Genomic DNA, 27,029 nt, shown 5'->3' on the forward strand with positions numbered 1-27,029 from the left:
ATGAGCCACCCCTGAATGGGGAGATTTAGCCAGGGCATTAGGGAACTTCCCCTACTCTTTTTGATAGGTTCAGTGGGATCTTTTACATCTATCTCAGCTACCAACTCAGACAGATATAGCCTTGGTTTTCTGTCTCATTTGATGGATACACTCAGAAATGTGGCACACCCCTTTATGCTGCACTGCAGTGTCAGTTATCCATCTACCTGGTGAGGAAATAGAACACACAGCCTTTGGACAAAAGGTGAGTGTCACCTGTTGCACTACTAACACTGTGCAACATGCATTATATGGTCTAACATCCTATACAGTGGCACAGTCTTCATGCAATACATGCAGATTAAATTTACTGTACACATTGGTCTAAGTTTTATTCTTTCAGCCATGCAGACAAACTACATTTTACTGACCCATTGGACTTGAATAATTTACTTGTCTAGTTGCCACAAGTCCCTTCCTCCGGCTATCCTTCCTCTTTGATGTCACCCCACCCATGTGTACTTTAACTCTTCCTGATTTTACAGAAAATGATTTATAGCCAAAGCAATTTGCTCGTAATGTTCTCTCTCTCTCTCATTTAGCCCACATAGGTTGTGCAGTTCAAGTCTTTCATCATATTTCATCTACTTCATTCACCTCTCCATTCTGCTACTTGTCTTGTTAAAACTAACAGTTTGAGCATATTTGAAAAAAGCATTTAGTGCAGACTTCACAAACACTACTGCCACAAGAAATAAAAGTTCCATGGGATCATACAACAACATACCTGTTTTATTTCCTGTAAATGTTCAAGAAAAAGCAAATCGAGACCTCTAGCAATCATGTTAGACAAAATGTTGGTATTCTGACAAATTCCTGATCTGTGGAAACAGGCTGCAGTGTTACCAAATTAAAGTGTGCTGGAGGGTAACAGACTGGCCAGTATTCTATGAAAAATCATTGTTAGAGCCATAATGGAGCTCATCTAAATGAGACAGGGACCTACGTCTCTTGAATAATAAAATAAAAGATTAGCATGACTATATAATTAGTTGTGCAAAGGATAAATGAAACTGAATGTCCAAATTCACCTCAGAGATTTTTGTAACAGCTAAAGACAACCTGGAAAGCTATATATTTTAATTTATTTTAAGTTATAAGCATATGTGTTTGCACTTTCAGTGGTTTGGTCTGGTTAAGTGCCTTCCATACCGTAGAGTCTGAGTAAGCATAGAATGACTTGTGACCCTCAACAGTTCATAGCTTTAACCTTCCTATTTAAGCTGTCAGCTATTTAAAAATACCCATCACAAATATCCATCTTATAAAGAGTGTTCAAATACACATTCATTAAATAGTTACTATACTGATCTTTACTCAATGGAGATCACAGTTTTAAAGATATTGCTGCCTTAAATGCATGTTCTACCTTTAGTATAACTACTTTAAGTCAGAATGCACAAGAAGCAAAATTTTCTACTGCATAAAGTAATTTAAACGTATTTAGTTATTGTTTGCTAATTGGTTATTAGACTAATCCTGGAGTGGGAGGGTGGCCTAATGGTTAAGGTGTTTGCCTTGCAAACACAAGATGCAGGGTTTGAGTCTCACAAGGGATAGTTGACTAGGCTTAAAATGGCTCACAAGAGCAGTTAGCTTAGCACTAACCTATGAACCTAAGGACCATTCCTCTTCAGCCAAAGCCTAGGAGAATAGTAGTACAAAACAAGAGAGAACAAAAAAGGCTCAAGGTGGTCAGAGATTTGAAGCAGAACATTATTAACATGCATGCAAAATGATGTTGCAATAACACATTGTAGTAATGAAAACAGAAATATCGACTACATATTATACTGCCATGACAAAAAAGTTTTCTTCACAAGTATGTGCTGTGTGTGTACATCTCTCTCTCTCACACACACAAATAATCAGCCTACTCCAACACCTTACACTTTCCTGCATATTACTTTGCACTGGCTGTGATGTTCTTTTTTGAAGTACAGTATGATACAAGTCACATGGGAAGGGAGTGTATGACATACTTCACACACCAGGGGACTTGAACACTACATGCTATAAAATGGGTGGCAACATCCCCCTAACCCATGAACTACACTGGGTGGCAACATCCTTCTGACCCAAGAACCACACTGCTTAATTAGGCAATACTTTTGCAGTCCTGGGACTGATTCCTACAGTCTCTTTTGCCTGTTATATGACCAACTTGTCACTTAATTACAGGGTACCTGTATCACCCTGAAAAGAGGTGATTACACCTAATGAATTTACCCAGTTAAATAACTAAAATAAATTGCAAACATGTCAACACTTAAGTCTGAAATGGCTACTACCGGAGTTCGCTAGCCTTTTTTCTTTTGTCATTTTAAGCCGTACCATTCAGGAATACTTCTACATTTCACATTCCCAACCACAAGTCTTTAAAGCAAGCCTGAAAAATGTTCTTATATCTTTGGGTGGGCTGTTTTAAGACTTAGTTCTGTCACATCTTTATTTTAAAAATGACTAATATCAAACTTCCTGGCATCAGTCATTTCATATTGAACCAAAGACTTGCTCAGCATTATGACAAACGCAATGTTTCTTTTGCTTTGTTTAAGCTTGCAAGTCATTTTGTAAGTGCAGTTTCACTGACATCTTCTGAAAGAGTGGTTTGTTCCTCTACTGTTCATAGAATGTAAAGAGGGCTTTGATAGTGAACAAGCATCAGATTAAAGAAACTGCTTAAGATATTTGTATTTTGGGGAAAAAAAAGCTAATTTTACATTACTTTTTTCTTTTGAGTTGGTGTATAATGATAATTAATTTAACCGAGCTAGCTAACTATACACCAGAATAGTGACTTTTAGACACTGGACAAAGACATTACTTGCATAGCCATCAGAGGGATGATGCATTTTTATTCCAGCTTCTTAAGTTTTAGAATTAAAAGCAAGTATTTAATTTGAGAGCCATGTTCAGTGAAAAAGATAGAGCTTAAAATATTCATAAAAATTGATTTACTTATCATTAAAAGAAATTTTTCAGGCAAGGGATGAATATTTTTTCTGCCTTTGTTGTTGTTTGGGCATGGGATTTGTAAACCCTTCACACAAGGTACAAAAGGGTTTTTGTATGCAACAATGTTCAACGTGGCTCCAAACAGGTTAGGATGAGCACCCACCAGCAATCAGATTTCTGAAATCCTTCTCAGTGCTAAACTATATTCTATTACTACAACAGTAACATTTGGCTAGATTACTAGGCAGTAGTATCACAGATAGAAGTTTCTGGTTACTTCTCAGTTGCAGGATTCACATGATTTTGCCAAGTCTGTCCAACCACTGTATTGTATATCTAAATTGTAGTGGAAAGTGAAGGTATGAAATGTAAACCAAGCGGCGATCTCCAAAACTACTTGTACAAAGAAATTTCTGAAATAATGTTGCTGGTACGACAGTTTTACAAGTTGTGCTCTGACAGGGTTCATTATATTTTTCCTAACAAAAACAATTCAATGTGCCAACCATATTGATAAGGCCTGCTTCTGAACTTGCTAAATGTTCTATTTCTTGTATTGAACAGTTGGTCAATCTCTCTGCTTTCTTTGGATCTTCCAGTATAACGGAGTTATCTGCATATATTCATATAATTAAGTCTTGTTCCCAGTATTTTGGTAGTTTATATTAAAAATAACAGTAGTACAGACTGACATTGCGTATAAAAACAGTTACTGCAGATTGAGATTCTTTTATTATGGAAAAACAAAAATGGAGATTTACGTGAGGATCTGTAACTCAAATTCTCTTAAAAGTTTGTAGCTACTAAGAAAGGTGTTTTCGGGGGGGGGGGGGGGTATTTTAGCTATGCCACTGTCTGTATTTTCAAAAGTGGGTATACTTAAGTTTCTCAAGTAAGAGGTTAAATTACACATAGCTGAAAAGTACATTTTGGGAGGTTATAAAAGTGGAACACATTTAAGGACAGCTGGAACATAAAATGTTGATCAAAAGATAAAACTGATGACCTGACTCCATGGTGTAGAAGAAAGAAGTCTGGACTATGATACAGCTGAAACCCATGTTCAGCTAGTGGCACACATGGAGGAGACCGTGAAAATGGAAGTGATCCGATGATAACAATTTGCTCATCCTGGAAGAAGACAGTCAGTCTCTGCTGGCAGCATTGTAGTACCTACAGAAGTGTGGGTCTATTGCCTGTAGTATGAACCTTGGAAGCCTAAGTTAAACCATATGGGACTAGCATGCAGTAGAAACCTACAGAAATCCCTATTGGACATCTATCGCCCAGTTCCAGAGCTATCCAAGAGGGGAGTTACTGATGGGGCCCACATGAACAAGGAGACTGGCCTACTCCTTAACACCCTAGTCTTGTCTCGGTAATAAAGGGGGTGGGCAGGTCTGGTCTGGTGAGCTTACTTGATTTCAAGAAACAAATTTGTCAAAGGACGCTAACCAAAGATCCATTCCCAATCTCTTCTGCTGCCAACAACTGACACCACCTGCCTTAACTGACAAGTTGTTGAACAGAATGCCCCAGACGTAATCCAACAACTGCAAACTTGTTTTTCTTGTGTAGGGAAAACCTAATCAGAGCTGAATCTATAAATTGTGGGCTTTCAGAAGATAAAAGCAAGCTTTCCATAATTACTATCCACAGTAATTGGAAGAAATTATATATCTATGCTATGTGACTAATCAACTGCCCTGTTGTGCTTGCTGATTTCATACAGTCCAGCCAAAAGAAATGGTAATCTGCTTTCTTTAGTGTCTAAACAATGTGGAGCTAACCACTTGCTACATACTGTTGGTCTGTGGATAATTCAAATGACATCTTAACAACTGAAAATGGTGCTGTGCTATTACGGACAGGAGATTTTTGTGAAAATGGCTCATTGAAATATGAATACAGGCACAATCTGTATCTTGGATGGAGTTGAATGAATTCTGCTGTAAGCAGCATTGCTTTCAGAGCAACATCCTAAAGAATTTTATAATTTGTTACGCCTTTAAGTCCACTGGAAACAACGGTCCTTTTTTGGGGGTGATCCAGGAGCACAACCTGGTTAATCATACTTCTCAACTGTCCTGACTTTCAAAGAATGCCCAGACTGTTGCCTCATATTTTTGGTTTGTTCCTCATAAAATGTGTGGTCTTCTGGCAAATCAATGAGGACTAAAATCACTGACTAATGAAATACATGTGAATTTCAGACTTTATATCCTTCAGAAAATGCACACTATCACAAAACCTAACACTATCAACTATCTAAGTTTTCAAGAGCAATATTTAACATTTGTCTGTGATTTTGGGTCTTTGCCCCCCCCCCCCCCTTATTTTTGTATTTGACAAGATTTCTTATACATAGAGGTTGAGAGATGTGCTTAACCAGACTTGCTTAAACCCATGTAATCTGCAAGTGGACACAGACTCAGACCAAGGCCACCAAGATGTAGCTCATTATCAGCTCAGGGCCTAACCCTGTGAGCTAAACTGCCAGACTACCAAAAAAGATTTTAACAAACTTTTTCAGATTGGTCATGACAAAAACAGTTCTTGTTGTCTTGTCCAATATTAGTAGTAGTCTGGAAAGGACTTTGGACACAAGGGTATTTTTGTACTACATTCTCACGGTCTTTATAACAAGTTGATCCCCTGATACAATAGTCCTTAGTGTAATAAAGCACATGACAGGGCATGCACTTTAAAGTACTGTACAACCATTTTTTTCTAATTATAATGTTACTACTAAAAGAAGGCTAAATTCTCCTGAATCTGATTTAAAGTGGAGCTTTTATAAGATTCCATGTGTACTAAATAATAAAATTCCCTTACAATTAATGCACTATGTGCATAAATGGTTTCTCATATTTATCTCATACTGAATCTTTTTCAAAGGGCAAAGGTGCAAGCGGTGTTGCATGTAAATAGTAGTTGGATGTGTCCTGCATGTGTAATACAAATCTGTCTAATGGTGTTTATACAACCTGTCAGCTTTCTTCGGGGTAGCAGTGTGCATCAGGTGACTGACAATTAGATTTTAAAATACATTTAGATGGAAAACTTTAGGTACTTTCCAAATTGTATCCTGGAGCCTCATTGCCATCTCTCTCTCTCATGAAGAGGGATTCCTTATAGGCCAAATGAAAAACTGATCCACATAATTGTATGCTGCCCATAAGAGAAACGTCTTCTGGTGGAGGCCCTGAATAGAAACCGGATGAATTATCTCTGCTGGAATCTGCCTCATATAAAAACATTCCTCTTCAGTAAATAACAGGACAATGTTCATAGGTGTTTACTAGGGTAATGACCACAAGGCCCTTTTTAAGCCTAGCCATGCATCCTAAATCTCTGACAAGTTCTAATACCCTTGATAAGTGTAAGCATGGGCCTGGGAGATTAACCATTTACAGGTTACCTGTGTCCATTAGGTACAAAGGTGCTAAAACCAGGGATACATTTCCGGTTTCACATCCAATTGTCCAAGTTGCACTTGAATTGGGTTAGGGAGGAACTCTGCTTCACATGGATAGGGAGCCTGTTCCATAGATGGGGTAGTCTCTGGGATACATACCTATCTCTCCAGTAGGTCCTATTTATATCACAGACAGGGTTTAAGTCTTTAGAATGGGTAATTCTGGTGCTATTGGTTTTGTGGATTTGCAGGAGTTCCAGAGTGCTGTCTGAAAATGCCTTGCATGTCAGGCATAGATCTCCCCTCAAAAGCCTGTAGAAGACAGAATACAGGGATAGGGCCTTGAGGCAGTCTGCATAGAGAATTTTACTTACACCCTGTATTCTTTTAGTGAGGAACCTCTGTGGACATTCCAATTGCTGGATATGCCTGGTTAGGTACATACCAAAGGTGGCATTGCACTCAATGATAGGTCTGATGAATGCTGAATACAGTTAAACAATGACTTCCTTAGACTTAGATGCCATACCTTTGTTTAGATGTTGTGCAACAAAGAATGATTTCCTCACTACTGTAGACACGTGATGGTCATAGGCTAGATTACTATCTGTGTGTGTCCCTAAGACCCTGACTACTGGGGTCAACAAATAAGAGGTGTGTTGTCAATATTACAGTTACCAGGGATGGATGACTTCCCAAAGGGTACTATTATGCATTTCTTGGCAATTAGTTTTAGCCAATGGCTCCGACACCAGTTGTTTTTCTGTGTCAGCCCCTCCTGGAAAAAGTACAGTTGTGTACACTTACCATAAATGTAGATGTTCGAATGTATTCACTGTTGCAGTCATTACATTTGGGTAATCCTGCTGGCAGGTTGCCCTCAGTCGGCCTGAATTCCAAAGTCTTGGGTCCTGCATCGGCTGTCGTCGCCCCTTCCCTGATGTCAGGCCATCAGGGGTATAAAAGAAGTAGCCGACGCCATTTTCTTTAGTTTTTCCTGCCCCAGATGTCAGGTGCCCCCTAAAAGGGTAGCCAAAATTTCTATGTATATATAAAAATTACATGCAGTAATATAAACTTTACCTTCATCCACAAGCAAATACACCACATAGGTTGTATACATCAGAGAAGGAAAGACAGGTTCCATCAGAAGAAAAGGGGGGATGGTGGGTGGGTAACCTGGACTGCAACAGTGAAGACACTCAAACATCTACATTTATGGAAGTGTACACAACTGTACTATGTTCTTCGTGTTTCACTGTTGCAGTCATTACATTTGGGTAGATTCCCAAAGCTATGGTTGGGAGGCTGGAGCTAAACAGCATTAGGAGCGGCTAAGAGACCCTGCAGAACTGCAGTGGCAAAGCCTGCCCTGGATTTAGAGTAGAGTGGCAGATGACAGTGCTTTGTAAAGGTGTGCACTGAACTCCAAGTAGCTGCCTCTAAAATGTCCTTAGTTGGTACTCCCATGAGAAAGGCTGCTGAAGTGACTGCAGCTCTGGTGGAATGTGGCCTAATGCCCTTAGGCACTGACTTGCCGTGGTACAAGTAGCACTAACTAATGCAGTGGCCTATCCACTTTGAAATAGTTTGCTTTGAGATAGCCTTTCCTTGTGATCCTGCAGCACATGCCACTAGTAATTGCTCTGTCTTTCTGAAAACTTTGGTTCTGTCCAAGTAGAATCTAAGCTGTGTACGTCCAAAGAATGCAGAATTCTTTCCCCCTTGTTCTGTGGATTTGGGTAAAAAGTTGGAAGATGAATGGTTTGGTTAAGAGCCACACTGGACACCACTTTAGGTATAAATGTTGGGTTTGTCTTCAGGGAGACCCTGTCCGGATAAAAAGTTCCACAGCCATGAGTGCCTGTAGCTCTGAAACTCATCTTGCAGACGTTATTGCTAGGAGCAGAGCTGTTTTCCAAGATAAAAACTTTATATCAGCAGTAGCAGCTGGTTCAAAAGGAGGCAGGGTGAGTTTTTCCAAGACATAGTTGAGGTCCCATGCAGGCATTGGTGATCTCCATGGAGGCCTTACATTTTTGGCTCCTCTGAGGTACTGTTTTAATAAGGGATGAGAAAAGATTGGTGGCTCTGCATTGTAATGAGCCAAAATGGCAGAGGCATGAATTTTTATAGATGAGAAAGATAGGCCTTTGTCCAGCATCTCAGTTAAGTATTGTAGAATCTGAGGGATATTTGGCACAGCTGTATCTGTTTCTTGTGCCTGGTTCCAAGCACAGAATCTCTTCCATTTTCCAGCATGAGATTTTCTAGTACTAGGCCTTCTGGCTTCCAAAATGACATCCATCACAGCTTTGCTGAGTGGTGTGTTTTGTAGGACTACATTATCCACCATGCTGCCAGGTTTAAAGTCCTGAGTTGGCTGTGCAGGATCGGATTGTTTTGCTGGGACAGTAGATGCGGTACTTGAAGTAAGGTCCAAGCTGGGCATTGAGACAAGCTCCTTAATATTGGGTACCAGTGCTGGCGGGGCCAGTCTGGTGCAATCAGTATCATCTTTGGCTTCTCCTGTCTGACCTTTAGGAGTACTTTGGGGAGGAGAGGCAGAGGGGGAAAGGCATATACTAACAGGTTTTTCCAACTGAAGGATAGGGCGTCCACTTTCCATGTTTGTCTGTGATAAGTCCTTGTGCAGAATCTCTTTAGTTGATAGTTGTGGGGGGAGGCAAATAGATCTATGTCCGGGCATCCCCATTTCCTTGTTATCATGCTGAAGACTTGTGGATCCAGCTGCCACTCATGGGGATGCATGAGGTTCCTGCTTAGTTCATCTGCCAGAGTATTTTTCCTTCCTGGCAGGAACTGTGTCTGCAGATGTACTTGGTAAGTCAATGCTGTGTTCCACAAGGTCATGGCTAGTCTGCAAAGGGGGTAAGAATGTGTGCCTCCCTGCTTGTTTATATACCACATGACCGTGGTGTTGTCTGTCTTTATCAGTAGTTGTCCTGGATGAAGTAGGTCCTTGAAGGCTGTCAGAGCATTTTGAACAGCTAGTATCTCTTTTTGATTGATATGCAGATGCATTTGGTTTAAGGGCCATGTTCCCTGAATGCATCTTCCTGCCATGTGGGCCCCCCCCAGGCATAATCTGATGCATCCATTCTTAGTGTCTGCCTGGCTGGGGGTAATGTGAATGGCTGCCCCTTGTTTTGGTGACAAGCCTTTGCCCACCATCAAAACTCCTGTTGCAGGCAGGGAATGAGAGTAATTATAGTTTCCAGGCTGTGGCAATGTTGAGTCCAAAGTACCACTGAAGTTTCCTCATATGCAGTCTTGCATATGGAATGAGTAGGATGCAGGATGCCATGAAGCCCAAAGCCTGCAGAATTTTTCTTGCAGATAACTGGGCCTTTGTAGCTAACATTTTGAAATAGGTAGTCAGTTGCCTTTGTTTATGTGGCGTGAGATAAGCCATCTGGGCAGTTGTATTTAAGCTTGCACCCAGGAATATTATATCTTGAGAGGGTACTAGTTTTGACTTCTTTTCGTTGACTGTGTACCCTAGGTGTGTTAGAAGTTTTTTCACAAACGCAAGATGCTGTAGAAGGATGTCCTTGTTCTCTGCTTGAATGAGACATTCGTCCAAGTAAGGATATATTTGTATTCCACGTAGCCCGCAGAAAGCAATTACTGGTGCCAGGCACTTTGTAAAGACCCTGGGCACAGTAGATAAGCCAAAGGGCAGTGCAGAGAATTGGTAATGCATTGAGCCAGCATTGAATCTGAAGTATCTTCTGCATATTTGTCTGATTGGGACATGCAGGTATGCCTCTTTTAGGTCTAAAGTTGCAAGCCAAGCGTTCTTGCCCAGCATGGGCAGAAACTGCTGCAAAGTCAACATTTTGAATTTTGGTATTTCCAGGAATGTGTTCAGAATCGATAGGTCCAGTATTGGCCTCCAGGCCTTGTCCTTTCTGGGTACCAAGAACAGTCTTGAGTAAAATCCTTGTCCCCGCTCTTGCACTTGTTGAATGGCCCTCATGTCCATGAGGGATGAGACTTGGTTTTGTGCCTCTGTCCATTTTTTGGCAGATCTGGCCAGCCGTTTGTCTTTGGCAGGGTATGGAAATGGAACTTGTAGCCTTGCGACACGATATTTAGAATCCACTTGTCCTGGATTATAATGTGCCAATTTTACGAAAAAAGTGCTAATATTCCCCCTAAGGGTGCAGCCAGGAAATAAGTGCTTGGTGTGGGCAGGGGGAAGTCATTGGGACTGTTTCCTATAAGGTTGTGATTTGTCTTCTCCACTTTTGGAGGTAAAAGCACCCCATTGCTTTGACCTGTATGAACCTTGCACCTGGGATCTGCCCCTTTGAGGTCTGACACAGGAAAGGTCCAATTCTTTGTTGGCCAGTGTCTACTAAACCTAGGCGGCTGTACTTGTAAGAAATCTTTGACCATTTGCATAGATTTAGCCTTGTCCTCCATTTTCTTTAACACTTCTCCTGCCTTAACACCAAACAAAGTATCATGTTGTAAAGGCACATCTAATAATTTAACTTTAACATGATCAGGCAGAGTTTGTTCCTTTAACCAAGCATGCCTTTTAATTACAGAGCCTGTAACTGCGGCCCTGCAGGAGGCCTCTAAAGAATCAAAACCACATCGCAAAGAATGCTTTCCAACTTGTTCAGCTGCATGCAATATATCCTGCATTTCCTTATTTTCTGCACAGTCAGAGTTTAACAACATTTTCTGTTTAAGCAATGCCATGACATGTTGCTGATATTTGAGCATATGAAACTGACAATTTAAGGCCCTTATAGCCAAGGTAGCAGATGTGTAAACCTTTTTTCCCCATCTATCCAGTGCCCTAGAATCCCTTTCAGAAGGGGTAGGGTTTTTTGCAGTGGAAGCCTTAACTCCCTTGTGACCCTGAGAAATAGTTTCTGGGTCTGCAGCAGGGTTTTTAAAAAGGAATTTATGTGAATCAGGAACCCAGTAATATCTGTCAGGCTTAACAGGAGCTGGAGGCAAGGAGTCAGGGGTAAGGCTAGACTCCGAAAACACAATCTACAATGTCCAACACAGGAGGGATGGCTAGTGGCTTGTGCTGAGACCGTAACAGGAAATCCCTGAGCCTTTTTTTAGATTCCGAAAAATCTTGGCTCTCCCACTGGAAATGCTCTGTCATGGTATGCAAGGTTTCCCCAAAAGAATAGTCCTCAGGAGGAGAAGCTGAAGGTATGGAATCTTCAGCATCAGAATCCTCATAGGGGGAAAAGAATATTCCTGATCAGAAGAGGAATCAGAAGAAATGGAAACCTGATCTGAAGATTCATAGTCAGTCTCTTGCCTAGGCCGCTTATCAGGAGGGGGATGGGAACCCCTGATCAAGGTAATCAAGTCTTCGGCCATTTTGAGCATCTGTTTTTTGGGTATGGAGGCCTGTCCACGTGGCTCTTGAGTTTGCTTTTTTGCCTTTGAAGGTGCTTTAGTTTTTGCCTTTGAAGTCTGTTTAATGTATAGATGCTTGGGTCTGAATACACCCTCAGAAGCAAGCGGCTCTGGACCCATCTGAAGGAATATCGTCCAAGGCTCCAATACCTTGAGTTTCCAGTGGCATGGCCGACTCCACGTGGGAGTCAGTAGCGGCCTGCGACTCTAAAGTAGCGGTCGTCAGGGGCTGTGAAAGCACCTCACTGAGAACTGGCGAACTGGTGACTGGCTTAGGAGAAGCTTTGTCGTCGGGTTTGGGCCTCGGCTGTCTTTTCTTTTTCTTTGTGTTTTTTTGTGTACTCCGGTAGTCGGATGGCTTTCCAATGACATTTCTGGATAATTAAACCTGCATCCAAAGTAGTTTAAAGCAAAATCATACTGACGCTTAATAGTGCGTTGGTTAAATCTAGCACGAAACCGACAACCCAGAAAGTTATGATCAGGGCCTAGGCAAGGAATACAGTTATTAACTTTTTCTGACATTGGTTCTGGAGCAAGAAAAAAAAAGTTTCCCCAACGGGGTTCTTAGCTTTATAGAAGACTTCGGATCTGAAATTCGTACTTGAAAATCTCAAGTGTCAGCCGACCGGCACTTGTGAACTGCTTCTGCTTCGGGCACAGTGCGGCAAGAAAGACTAAGGAAAATGGCGTTGGCTACTTCTTTTATACCCCTGATTACCTGACGTCAGGGAAGGGGTGACGACAGCCAACGCAGGACCCAAGACTTTGGAATTCAGGCCGACTGAGGGCAACCTGCCAGCAGGATTACCCAAATGTAATGACTGCAACAGTGAAACATGAAGAACATCATTTGTGTCAGTGTGAGACTCAATGACAGCTTCTAATTTGCAATCATCTGCAAATTTAGTCAGCCAGAGACCACTGACATTGGCCTTGACTTCCGAGAAGTAAATGCCAAAAAGGAGGGTCCAATGACTGATCCCTGAGGGACTCCACTTATGACTGGCCTCTTTGTAGAGGTGGACTACCCAATTCTAACTTCCTGGGTCCCATCTGTGAGCCAGTTGGTTCTCCACCAGGTGACATATGGGTTTTTCACCTAACCTCTTGAGTTTGTCAACAATGCCCAAGTGGGGTATTGTGTCAAATGTCTTGGCCAGGTCAAGACAGGCAGTGTGAATAATTTTGCCCTCATTCATTGCTTTGGTGACCTTCTCAAAGAGGTCCACCAGGCTGAGTAGGAATGATCTGCCCTTGACTAAAACAAACTGGGTTGGGTCCAGTGTGTGGAGGTTTACTATACCTATATTGATCATCTCCAGGATAACTCTTTCCATGGCTTTACATACAAGACTAGTGAGACTTATGGGTCTGTAGTTTCCAGGGTCTGTAGATGGCCCACCTTTGTGCAGAGGGATGACTGTCGCCATTCTCCATTCATGAGGCATGAAGCCTGTTTGGAGGCTACAGTTAAACAGTAATTCCAGAGGCCATGACAGATCATGTTTCATGCTACTTAGAAGGTATCCTGGGATATTGTCTGGGCCCATTGATGTGGTGTTCTTGGAGAACATTAAGGACCTGTTCCCTAGTGATAGTAGGGGGAGTTATATTTGATATTTCCTGAGGGAAGGTTGAGGGGGAGAGTGGGGTAAAGTTGGAGATGTCAGCCAGGAGGTTTGCTACATCTTCTGGCTCAGTATAGGTGGCTCCATTTACAATAAGCTCTGCACACAACTGTGTATTGCCTTTGAGGTTACGGACATAGCTAAAGAATGCTTTGTGGTTATACTTGGCATGGGAGGCCAAGCGTACCTCAAATTTGGCTTTGGTAGACTATTTGTCTTCTTGAGTTGCTTGTTTGGTTTGATGAGAGTACTTTTATCCTGCTGGGTGCTGCACATCCTAATTTTTGCCATGATTTTCTTCCTTCTGTTATACAGCCTATTGATTTTGTGATTCCACCAGAGTGGCTTGTTTCTTGAGTTAGTTCTGTACGTCTTCCTGGTGGGTACAGCTGCCTCTATGCAGCTACTAACATGTTTGTACAGTGTTTCTGTAAACAGTTCTGCATAGGCAGTTGTTCTCAGGGTTTATGGGGCTTGAAATTTTGCCGGCTTCTCACTTAATAGCAGGAGGCTAGCCTTAGAACAATTCCTGAATATTACAGGTTTAGCTGGGGTTCCAGGTTTTATTTTTACTTCAAATGAGACCATTTTGTGGTCTGACCTTACCAGAGAAGGCATTACAGTAGGGGGTGTGCAGCAGTCTCCCATATTAGTGAGGACCAGATCCAGTATGGTCGTCTTCCTAGTACTTTTTCTTGTTAGGTGCCATCAAAGATTCATCCCTGTGCATTCTTGAACAGAATGACATCAGTCCAATAAATGTAGTGACCTAAATATCTGTTTTAATATAGTTTGAACAATACTATTCGCTGACCAAACTTTTATAATTAAACCCATTCAGGTACTAAATTAAATGCATGAATGGAAGGCATACAGATAAATCTGTGAAATACTAGGCTTGTTCAGTGTTTGCCATGGTCTCAGAGGGCACTGCCATAGGTAATGGAGAACCTGCTGCTGAAGTATTATTTTCTGTTCACTCCAAGACTGGTAAGTAGAACATCAGTATTTTAGAAAATGACTGCTTGCCCATGAGGATGGGAGTTGTTTAATGTAGTATCGTGCCCTAAGAAACACTGGATTTTTTTTCATTTATTCAGTTTTCTGATAACTTCTTTAACAATTCAACTCTGCAAGGTTTAAGGACTACTTTTTTTCCAAGTTTCTGTTATGTATTTTAAAGGAGGAAGAATTAATAACAGTCAAAATGCAAAAAGTCCGAAGAGTCCTAACAAAACAAAAAATGGGAAAAACAAAGTATGAAACACTACTCAGCTGAAACTACTCAAAGCCGATTGCAGAATGTGACTATATGAAGTAATGATAAAAATTTAAGGTAGCCATTTAAAATGTCATAACTTGGTCTAGAGTGTCCCAAAACACACTGAATGTCTGAAAAATAGACTTATATATGCTAACCTAACTCTGAGATTGCCTGTTCCTGGAATATTCCCTTTTCCTTGAGGTATGGCTATCTTGGAGATGGTATATACAAGTTCAGGGGTATGGGGGGGCTTGGTACCCACACTAGAGGTGAATGAAGTTTAAAGGAAAGGAGGAATGCTAGAGATTTGCTGTTTTCCTGGACATTTGATGATTTATTTTGGTCTGTCATCACTTGGGGTCACTAATGCTGACATTTCAACAGACATAACTAGCAAAGGTGTTGGAAAGGTACAAGCAAAAGCCTTCATTTGGGGCACGACTGTGGGCAAAACACCGATTTAAAAAAAATATATGGGAGGTGAGATAAAACTCCAAGTACTGATCCTCTCAGGTTTTGAGAGGTATCAATGACTGAATAAATATATTTATGCTTGGGAATAAGTACATTTAGGTACGTCTCTTTGGGATTTAAAGCTGGAACAATTGCGAGATAACAGGACAGTTTCACAACACGATTGTAAAAAGAAAGAAAGAAATTCAGCAGGACACAAATAACCCAGAGTATTAGGAGTCAGAAATACTGACAAGTGAGGTAGTAGAGCATCTCTGAGCAATACAGCTTGTTGTGAGTATGGTTTCTAAGGAATTAACTTAGAGATTGTTAGTTGTAAACTAGCTGACTTTAGTCATCTTGGCTGGAAGCAAGAACTGAAACTGAACTAAAGTTTGAGGTTTTAGCAGTAAAATCTTAGTGTGAATGGTAATTTTTATGGTGGCATAGATTAGTTGGAAAAAGTTACTAATGAACAGAGGCCTTCTTGACTAAAATTCACCAGACATGAAAGCTCATTATCCTCAATCAAGTATGGTTTATTGTTAAAGAATACAAGAGACACCCTACACTAACTGTATGCCTGAATGGAAGGGAGTTTTCCGAGGTACTATTCTCTCCTCAGATACACTGGAAGGATGTACCTTCAACTCCCTGATATATAAAGGGAACATTCCCTAGGATCCAGAAAGGACACCATACCTCTTAATGTTGCATCACACTAAGCCTTTCAACATCAAACTGCTCCATCTCAGAGGTTTTCCCATCACAGGGGCCTCAGCTCAGAAAGCAGTCTCATGGGTGAAGCTGCATACTAATGTGGCTAATAAGCCATGTGCTCTCCCCAGAAATGTTTGTGGGTACCAAATTACTCAGAGCAGTGACAATATCCCTTGGTTAAGTAAAATTTTATGCTAGGAGGAAAAAAATGAAAGCCGTCAAAAGACCGTGGTCACCCATTCACTCTTATGGAAGTATCTGTAGTAAAGGCAAGTTTAGCAAAGCCATGGGTGCTGCGGTATACTAGTGTGTTTATGAGTGTCACAAAGAACGACTACAAAACAAAAAATGGCTATGCTCCAAGACAGTCTACTGAATATCCAGACAAATTTATTGAAACAATCTACAAGCTAGTTTAGCACTTTCGTTCCTAACAGAGGAACTTCTTCAGAACTAATGACAGACAAAAAGCAAAACATTTAAACATATTAGATTCACCAGGCAACCAATCACAAAGATTTGAAACAACTGGATTAAAATCTTATTCAAGATAACCATGCACCTTAACTACACATTAATTCAATTAAAATACGTAAACACATACTAGTCTAACCTATTAAAAGCAACAAAAAAAAAAAATAAAAACTTTTTTTAAAAACACATTACTACCATTAGCAATAATAAAGAAAAATTCTACACTGCACAACACCTACGTTTTAAAATACTCCCAATGGATGTTGCTTCGTTCAATCCAGGTAACGACACACATTCAGTTTAATTTACCACTTAAATTCAACATATTTTAATAAATCAGCCCAGGCTTCCCCTAGGATAATTCTTTCCAAACCAATGAATAAAAAAAAAACTATGATTTTCTTATCTATATGCTTGACTAATACATTGTTTCTATTATGGGAAATATCATACATCTGTTCACATATACGCTCCTTAAATCTCCACTTTTTACCCACATAAACTAGGGTAACATTGACAAATGACTAAATTCACTAAACCTTTAGCATTACAATTGCAGTGAAAGGCTAAATTCAACAGTTTGTGGTTCACTTTTTCAGTGCCCCACCCACCAAAATGTGCTGACACTGAACAAAAGCCACATTTGAAAGTACCTTTTTTGTTAGCATACAACCTTATATCTGTCATTCTGTCAAATTACAAAACTGATTTTATGGATCTACCCTTTTTAACATACACAACCTGCAGCTTTGGCCCAATAACTTCCATAAATTTGTTGTTCGTAAAAAAAAAAAAAAATTCTTTTCTATAATCCTGCCCTGACATACTACCCTTTAACTATAGCTTTTTTCTGAAACTCTGGGTGACAACTAGAGTAATTTAATTTTATTTATTTATTTTATTTTACATTTGTTTACCGGGATAGTCCGACTGGATACATGTCCAGTTTCTCCACAAAAAGAATAAATCCACGAACTTGCAAGCTAGTAATGCAAACTTTTTATTCCATAAAGTGCTTTTCATCTGGCTGGATAGCTAGACTTCTTCAGATGAAATTAAATGCTCAAAACACAGTATATAACATGAACATCAGTCAGCTGATCTGCCCTACTAGTTAGGACAGCTGATCAACACCAAGCAATGCATATACATACCCTCACAGCCTAAGCCAAAATGCCTTAAACACACATACCATGAATTATATCTACTTCTAGTTAAGTTAATTAAAACCTACTAAACTATATGTTTTTTGAGTACGTACACAATTAAAGTCAAAAACTCAGTTATAGGTATGGTTTCTGACTTTTACACTTTTCGTATAGTATATTAAGTATTTTATCATTTTTGGAATGTTTTTAGAACATTTACAGATATATAAACTATGACTTAAATTAATAAATATATTAGTAGGTTTTAATTAATTTATCTAGAAGTAGATATAATTCATGGTATGTGTGTTTAAGGCATTTTGGCTTAGGCTGTGATGATATGTATATGCATTGGTTGGTGTTGATCAGCTGTTCTAATTAGTAGGGCGGATCAGCTGACTGATGTTCATGTTATATACTGTATTTTGAGCATTTAATTGCATGTGAAAAAGTCTAGCTATCCAGCCAGACGAAAAGCGCTTTATGAAATAAAAGGTTTGCATTACTAGCTTGCAAGTTCGTGGATTTATTCTTTTTGTGGAGCATTAGTCGGTTTGTTGCCGTTTTTTTCCTACATGTCCATTTTCAGCGGAGGCCCAGGGAGAAAAGCTTCACATAGACAAACTTACATAGATTACACAGAAGTTAGCAAACAATTATAAAAACAAAGTGATTATATACAATGGGTTAGTGGTGTTCCCTAGTAGGGACTCACAGTTCTGATGGACAGACAATTAAAAGTAAGAGACATCAGATTGGAAGCAGAGCTTGGTGATGTAGTTACAAGTTATGATAATTGCAGAATATGCTTTTAGTTTATAACTTAATCAGGGTTGGTACATGGGCATAGCCAATTCACTTTGAGATACTGTTTGAGGTTTTTTTTGAAGAGACTTTTGGAGGATTGTAGGCTTATATAGTTTGGCAACGAATTCCAGGTTTTGCCAATGAAGTTGGCAAACAGGGATTCACCAGCAGAGTTATTAGCTTTGTGGGTTTGGACAAGTAGTTTATCAGTTGACTGTAGGGATCTTAGGTTGCTATATGGCTTAATAATATTTTTAAGTGAGGGGGTATCCTCAGGGTGGTACAAACTTTTGTGCGCTATTAAGAGTTGATTGAATTTAATTAAGCTGGGCAGTTCTAGCCTCTCTAGTTGTTTAAGGTTCTGGCAGTGGTGGGTTCTATAGGTGGAGCCAGTGGTGAATCTGGCAATATGATTGTAGCTATGGGACAAGCTTACCTAGTTCGGATTTGTTGAGGTTTGAGAGTACAGGCGAGGCATATAAAAGAGTAGAGAGTAAGTGTGATCGGGTGATTGCAGTCCTAGCCAGTGGGGTTAAAATGTCTTGTTTCTATACAGTGATCCAAGCTTCTTATTGATGGTCTGTTTGGTTTTATTGACCTGTAGGTCAAATTTGAGACTATTGTCTATGATGTAATGCAACATAGCATTTAAATAAGTCTGCTTCCTATAAATCATTTGTTTAGGAGTTATTCAAGTTACTCAGCTGGGTAAATAAACTGTTTAACAAGATCCTTCTCAGCTGTGACATGATCTAAAATGGCTTGGGTAAGTGAGACAGTCTAGAGTAGCTAATCAACTAGTAAGTGTTGGGGAGGTGGGAAATAACTAAATAAACAAAGAAAACCTGTACAGTCCACACAGAGATCAGACTGACAGTAATGACCCACAGATGCCACACCTGGGAAGCAAAGTTTTTAAGCAAAGATCCACCAATGTGGCTGGAATACTCGGATTCTGAAATGCAGCATTTTGATTATGGCACCTTTTAAAATTATGCATAACATAAAGTGTTCATTTCCTACAATCAACAGCTTACTTAGCATGTAATCAGACTTAACAGGTCATGTCTGTCATCTAAAATAATGTGTAACAAATGATTTAATCTGAGGCAACACACTACCCTTAATCAAATCCTCTGTGGAACTGAAGCACAAAGACCTCTGAAGTAGCTTGAAAACATTCAACCAGCTATGCATTTTCATTACCCCATTACCCAGTTCAGGGTAGACAAACTGAAGCCTTGATTTGGTGGTTGGCATAGTGGTTAAGGTGTTTACCTGACAGACCAAAGTGCATAGTTTGATTCTCAAATGGGATAACTGACTAGGCTTAAAATGGCCCACAAGGGCAGTTAGCTTAGTACTAATCTATGAACCTGTGAACCCATATAAACATGCAATATGTGCAAGATGGAAAACAATTCTAGATTTTATGCCAAACCACTGAGCGTACACAACTGTACTGCAAACACAATTAGGTGAAATATGGATGCTCACAAATACCCACATGCCTTGGGGATATGGAAGGGAGAACTGAAATCTATGTAAAAACCAACATACATTACATGCATAGTCATCACAAAATAAATAAGGAGTTGCACATTCCTAACATTTTTCACATAGCCCTTTGTAATTACATTGCTTCACTCCAAACGTGCTGTCATTGCAGAGATCCATGTCCGGCACAATGTTCCAGTCTCCCACCAAATCTATGCTCTGTTTAGAAATTCTCTCATTTCAGGACTTTACATGATCCACATTTAATAAGAAGGAAAGCAACACATGCAGACTATTATGCGCATTTTTCACTCTGTAGACGAGTGCAGTAAATGAAGAGTAGCAGCATTAGCACTAATGTCCGTTAGAAGTGTGGATGACGAGATGGATATAGTGAAGTATTATTTTACAGACACGGCTGGTGGAGAAACAAACCAATTTACAGCAGTAGGTTGTGCAGCGTGAGATTTAAACTGACTTACATTAGCACGGGAAAATGGGAAAAAAAAGTGAAAATGACCCCGACCATGTAACTGTATAGGCTTAGCTGCAACCTACCACCATACACAGACTTTCTGGTCTCCTGCTGTTAGCATAATTCCATGTTTGTATAAATGTAACTGCAGTGGAATACACCTGAGCTAAGACGGAATATATTTTTGATACATGCAAGTTTGCCAAACACAATAAGATAAAATATACAAGACCATAGCAATAAACTTCTACCCGGACATATTCAGCTTTGCCTTCCACTAAATTTATTCTTTCCAAACTTTCAGCTCATTTTGTGTATTTCATATTGACTTCAGCCAATATCATTACATCATCACATACTTGAAATGTACACATTTACTTTGGTTAGCAGAGAACAGGTGGTGACTGCCCTAGCTAAAGTCAAGAACACTGCCTCCATGAGTCCCTGTCATTCCTGGTTGCCTCCTGAACAATCAAACATCAGGACCACCTGAGGCACTCTTCTACTGCAGCCTTGAAACAGACTATGACCAGAGTGAATGGAGAACCAAAACAGTCATTCTCTTCCATATGACTCAACTTTCAACTAACCCATCAGTCTAACAAGTCTAATATGCAAAACCATCGAACGAATTATCATGGAAATGATAAACCAGGACATTGGCAACCTGCAGACTCTAGATCTGTCACAGTTTGGCTTTAAGGGAAGGCCATGCCTATTTAACCTGTTAAGATTTCTTTGACAAAGTCACCAGGGTAATGTATGAGGGTAAAACAGTGCATACTGCATATCTTGACCTAGCCAAGGTATTCAATACAATACCCCAACTCAGGCATTGTTGACAAGGTCTCTGGGCTAGGCATAATCTCTATGTAACTCACTAGATTTCCGGATGACTCACAGAGAGGACTCAATCAACAAGACCACCTCCTCCAAGAGACTGGTCTCCAGCAGAGCATCACGGCTCCATGCTGGGCAAGCTCCTGTTTGGCATCTACTTCTCTGAAATCAAGGCTAAAGTTCAAGGCCTCTGGCTCACCAAGTTCACAGAATGACTGTAAATTGGGATATTGGAGCCATTATAGAAGCACCACAAGACACAAACATCGTCCAAGAGGGTTTAACAGAGATAAATGACTGGTGCCAAAACCATAGCCTAAAATGTAATGCTAAAAAATGAATTACAATGTCCTTTGGGAAACTGTCAACCCAAAGTTAATTAGTTCATTGATAAAACAAACGTATGAGAAGATCCAGTAGTAAGGGATCTGAGAGCACAGGTAGAATGCAATCTCGCCTTTGGTAAACATGTAGCTCTGATGCACATGTAGAATGCAATCTCGCCTTTGGTAAACATGTAGCTCTGATGCACAGGTAGAATGCAAATCTCACCTTTGGTAAACATGTAGCTCTGATGCACATGAAGAATGCAATCTCGCCTTTGGTAAACATGTAGCTCTGATGCACACGTAGAATGCAATCTCGCCTTTGGTAAACATGTAGCTCTTATACACAGGTAGAATGCAATCTTGCCTTTGGTAAACATGCAGCTCTGATGCACAGGTAGAATGCAATCTCGCCTTTGGTAAACATGTAGCTCTGATGCACAGGTAGAATGCAATCTCGCCTTTGGTAAACATGTAGCTCTGATACACAGGTAGAATGCAATCTCGCCTTTGGTAAACATGTAGCTCTTATACACAGGTAGAATGCAATCTTGCCTTTGGTAAACATGTAGCTCTGATGCACAGGTAGAATGCAATCTCGCCTTTGGTAAACATGTAGCTCTGATGCACAGGTAGAATGCAATCTCGCCTTTGGTAAACATGTAGCTCTGATGCACATGTAGAATGCAATCTCGCCTTTGGTAAACATGTAGCTCTGATGCACAGGTAGAATGCAATCTCGCCTCTGGTAAACATGTAGCGCTGATGCACATGTAGAATGCAATCTCGCCTTTGGTAAACATGTAGCTCTGACAATAAGATCATTCTATGTCAACCAAATTATTGGTAAGGGTTTGGCATCCATGTCCAAGGAAGTTACAGTACCACTCTTCTCAGCCCTTATCAGACCTATCATTGAATACAATGCCCCCTCTGGTATGTATCTAACCAGACACTTGCAACAGCTGGAACACCCAAATAGGATTCTCACAAGGAGAATTTAGGGCATGAACACCCTGTCCTACACTTATCACCTGAACACTGTCTCTGTATCCAGTGTCCTACAGACTGATGAGAGGGGATCACTGCCTGGCTTACAGGGCTTCCTCAGACCCAGCCCTGTTGCATCTGTTGCACATGCACAAAACAGCACCAGAAACATTAGATCCAGCAATATGAACTTCTCTTTTGGCACAAACAGAATGTGCTGGAGGGGCAGATGTGTGTCCAAAAGGACCCCGACACTATGGAATAAGCTCCCCATCCATGTAAAGATGTTTTTATCCCTGACCATATTCAAATAAAACCTTGACAACTGGATGGGAAACTGTAAATTTACCCCTGGTCTGGCCCCCTTGTCTGTTATGGCCAACAGTAAGAAAGGTTTTATCCTACCACCTCCCTACAAATCCTTAGTTACCTCCCTACTATAATTTCCCCTCCTCCATATAGACTTTCATGCTACTTTGTGGACACAAATGGTTTAAGGTGCTCAGCTAGGCTTGTAAGGGCCCTATTGGTCATTAGCCTAGTAACCTATGACTATTAAGTTTTGGCTGTACAATTCATCAAGAGTAAACTAGCAAGCACCATTATGCAGACAAACATTTTTTACTTCATTATGTATTTACAATATTTTACCATACACCCCTATGTATAATATCATACAAATACACATTGCCCCTCTCTCCCACCCATTCCTGTATAAACACTTTCTATTCTTAGCATTAAGGACAAGAGAAAGATTTATACCAAGTCTTAAAACATTTTTCCTTTTATCTTTTTAATGCCATCTCTTCATCTCCTCCCTTTTTATTTTAATTGGATGCAGCACCAAAAATAACATGCATTCTGTACTTCTGTAATGGCACTTCATATAATCTGTTTGTTTCATTTTCTTTTTTAACACCTTTATTTAATCATCACTTGTGACATAGGCAAACACATTTACATACAAGAAAACAACCATATTAATGTGTTAACAGTTATAAACATTATACATCACACATACTCCTCTGTACAATCAATTAACATTACATAAACTGCTCAATTCCTGCCTTCCATTAAACCTCACTTCTCCTCCAAAAATTATTCTGCGTGTATTGTTCCCACAGTTTCCATTTTTTTCTATGTAATTTGCTCCTGCACTTTTCTAAAGATACCACTTCTAGTTCTTTTATCTCTGTTACTTCGGGAAGCCGTGGTGGTGCAGCTGTAGCGTTGTTGCCTCACAGCAAGAGGTTCTCCTGTTCGATTCTTGGCTGGAGCGCCTTCTGTGTGGAGTCTGCATGTCCTCCCCACGGTCGAGTGGTGTTTGAAAGACATGCATGAATGGGCGTGCCTTTGTTGAAGGTTGGGCATCGGGCTGGCACCGTAAATATCTACTGCCAATCATTAGCAGACTGGAGTTCCGCTGTGGCGACCCCTAACCGGGAAAAGCCAAAAGAAGAACAACAGTATTCACTACTTCAAATATGGTTGGCTTAAACTCCGACTTCCATTTTCTAGTTATTGCTTTTTTGGCAGCCACCAGAATTAAACTTAACAAGGCTTTACTATTTATAGGCAATTCAGACCCTATATCCCAGCTCAAAAAATATTTTTACCAATATTTCTGACAGAGTACTCTAAAGGGAATGTTTTTTTTCAGTCTGCCAACTCACTATACTCCCCAAACATATGTTCCTAGTTACCTCTTTCTTCCCCATCACACCTCCAATATTTGCCATCTACCTGAAGAAAAAAAATCTTTGGAGTTTGCTTGGGGTATAAAAATATGTATGCAAACACTTCCAAGCAAAAACCCTTAATCTTGTAGATTTAGTTGCTTATTTGGGGGCCATACATATGTCCTCCAGTGGTTTTCTTGTGAATTGCTTATCCAATCTCTCTTCCCAATCTTTTCCAACCTCCTCTGATTGATTCCTATAGTTATTGTGCAATATTTAATGTACCCTACTAATTATCCCTTTAACAGCTGCTTCTCTTCCACATTCAACTAAAAACTCTACCAAAGCAGGTCTTTCACTTAGGATTGCCCTATCCCTTTTTATTTGCCTATACTCTGAAATCAATCCCGGATAGGGAAGGTAATCTCTAACCTGCAACCTAAATGTCTTCTTGGCCTCTTCTCATTCCATTACCTTTCCCTGTCTAGTTATTTGCTCCCAATAATTGGGTTCCTTTGCCAGTTTTCTTCAGTAAATTCCAGCCCCCTTGCCTATTCTTTGTACCCCTAATTGCTGTCATCCCTATTGGCAGGGTCTTCTTTCTCTATTCTCATGTTGGTTTAGTTCTTGGAATACTTTCTGCTACTTAACCTTCTGTATAGCTATTATTCTCCTTAAGGATCTGTATCCAAAATCCCACTCTCTATTTCTTGAACACCCCCATTCCTTTCCACTTCGAATTATAGCTTTCTGTTTGTGTAAAGTATATGAGCCTTAACAATGTAGCTCTAAAATATCCCTTAAAATCAGGTAATCCTAAACCACCTGGTTCTTTTGGAAGAATCAACTTATCCCACTTGACCCTTGCCCTCTTCCCCTTCCAAATAAAATTCTATTACTATCCACAAGTTCTCCCCTGATTGATAAAAATATATTTGATCTGTGTAGCCTTCTGTGTGGAGTCTGCATGTCCTCCCTGAGGTCGAGTGGCCTCCAAAAGACATGCGTGAATGGGCGTGCCTTTGCTAAAGATTGGGTGTCGGGCTGGCAACTTGGCACCATAAAAATCGACTGTCAATCATTAGCGGGCCGGAGTTCCGCTGTGGCGACCCCTAACCGGGAAAAGCCGAAAAGACAACCAACCAGCCATAAAACTAATGGGACTAAAACATTTTCACTGCTTGTATTTTGTTATCCATATCCTTAAACAAGAGCTTCCAGTTTCTCAATTTTTGTAATATCTTTTTAGTCTTTTCCCACATATCTTTAGCTGCCATAACAGAATCCTTTAACATTTACTATTTTCTTTACAATTTGTTGTCTCACATATGCTTAACAACCTGTAGTTTAACTCATTTTTTCTAGTCTGACACACATACCAGCTGGCTACTTGTTAGCCATCTGTTATTATGTAAATACCCCTTGCATTTACAGGTCCAACGGCACGCTAATATGGTTTCTGTTCGTTATTTTTAATCTCTGTTCTTTTCAACACTGTTATATACCTTACACCAACAAGATGCTCTAGTATTACTGGAAAGGCATCTCCTTCCTTTACTACCAAACTTTTAAGAAACCATTTTCTTAATGATTTTCTTTTTAATAATCCTCTTTTACTCTAGTCCCTGTGTGGCACAGTGTATTGGGGTAGTGTGCTACAGAAAAATGCCAAATAATCTGCAATGTAAGGTGCAGAGAACACTAGAGTGATCAGTATGGCACTGATACTTGGTCAGTGAAGGGAGAGCAGCTGAGGAGGTTAGAGGTGATAGAGAGGAAGTGCTTGAGATGGGTGGTAGGATGCACTCTGTGGGAAAAGACAAAAATAAGAAGCCAAAGTAGCACCAGTTTTAGATAATGTCAAAGACCACATATTACTGTGGTTTGGGCGCATGTGCAAGAAAGTAGAAGATGCCTTGGTAAAGATTTGGGAGAGACAGGAAGAAGGCAAGAAGAAGAAGAAGAAATGACATCCAGGAAAGAAATGGATGGATTGTGTCAGAGAAGACCTGTGACAGTTATGAATAACCATGAAACAAGGTAGGAGAGGGGCATTGAATTGAGAGAGGTGGCGACAGTTGATGCAACACAAGACCCCCATGTAGAAAACAGGAAAAAAGGTGAGTTGACAATGATGATTCAACTGCAGCAGGTAATATCTTTTCTGGCAGTTAATTCAGAGAATTAAGGCTATGAGCTGTTAATGAACTGCTTCTTATGATCCACAACTTACTTAATCAGACAAGTGCTCATTGGCAGAGTCTGAAAAAGGTTAATGTGGATCAGGGGCCTACCTCAAGAAACAAATACAAAACACACATGCACACAAATAAATGGATATGTCTTACCTAGGATACTATCTGATAACAAAAGGTACCATCTTTCAAAGCATCTCTACTAAATCAGTGCATTTTAAATCAGTGACCGATATACATACATTACAGTTTGGCCTGTTGTCTATTGGCTTTCCATTCTTATTTTCATGCAGTATACATATGTTTTCTTTTTAACAACTGGAAACAGACTGCCTGCCTTGGATTACTTTCGAATACTTAGTAATGCTGTACAATTATATATTTTCTATTATTACTTTTTGTTTTGACTTAAGACTAGTTTACGTTCACTACTTATACTACTATTGTCTGATCTGATTAATATACAGTGATTAACTAGAAATATATGGACTGAAAATCTTCCACACAGAGAAGTTTCTTACACTGTTTTGTTTTTGGACCCACTAAACTTTAGTACACTAAAATACACTTTTTAGTGGGTCGTTTTGAGACTTTGGGGATACCACAGTGATTACTTGTTTTTTAGATGGGTTACTAACTGGCTCATTGATAGAACCCATATAGTTAAAATAGGGGAATCCACCTCCAACAGCAG

General features: G+C 40.0%; 1 protein-coding gene across 4 annotated transcripts in view; it reads right to left on the reverse strand.

Moving 5' to 3' along the window:
- The window catches only part of GRIP2 (glutamate receptor interacting protein 2), a 2,580,489-nt gene that overhangs the window by 1,256,941 nt on the left and 1,296,519 nt on the right, over positions 1–27,029 (reverse strand). The window lies entirely within an intron of this gene.

The sequence above is a fragment of the Protopterus annectens genome, chromosome 7.part1 (assembly GCF_019279795.1).
Source record: "Protopterus annectens isolate FY-2018-M chromosome 7.part1, PAN1.0, whole genome shotgun sequence".
Lineage (NCBI taxonomy): Eukaryota > Metazoa > Chordata > Ceratodontiformes > Protopteridae > Protopterus > Protopterus annectens.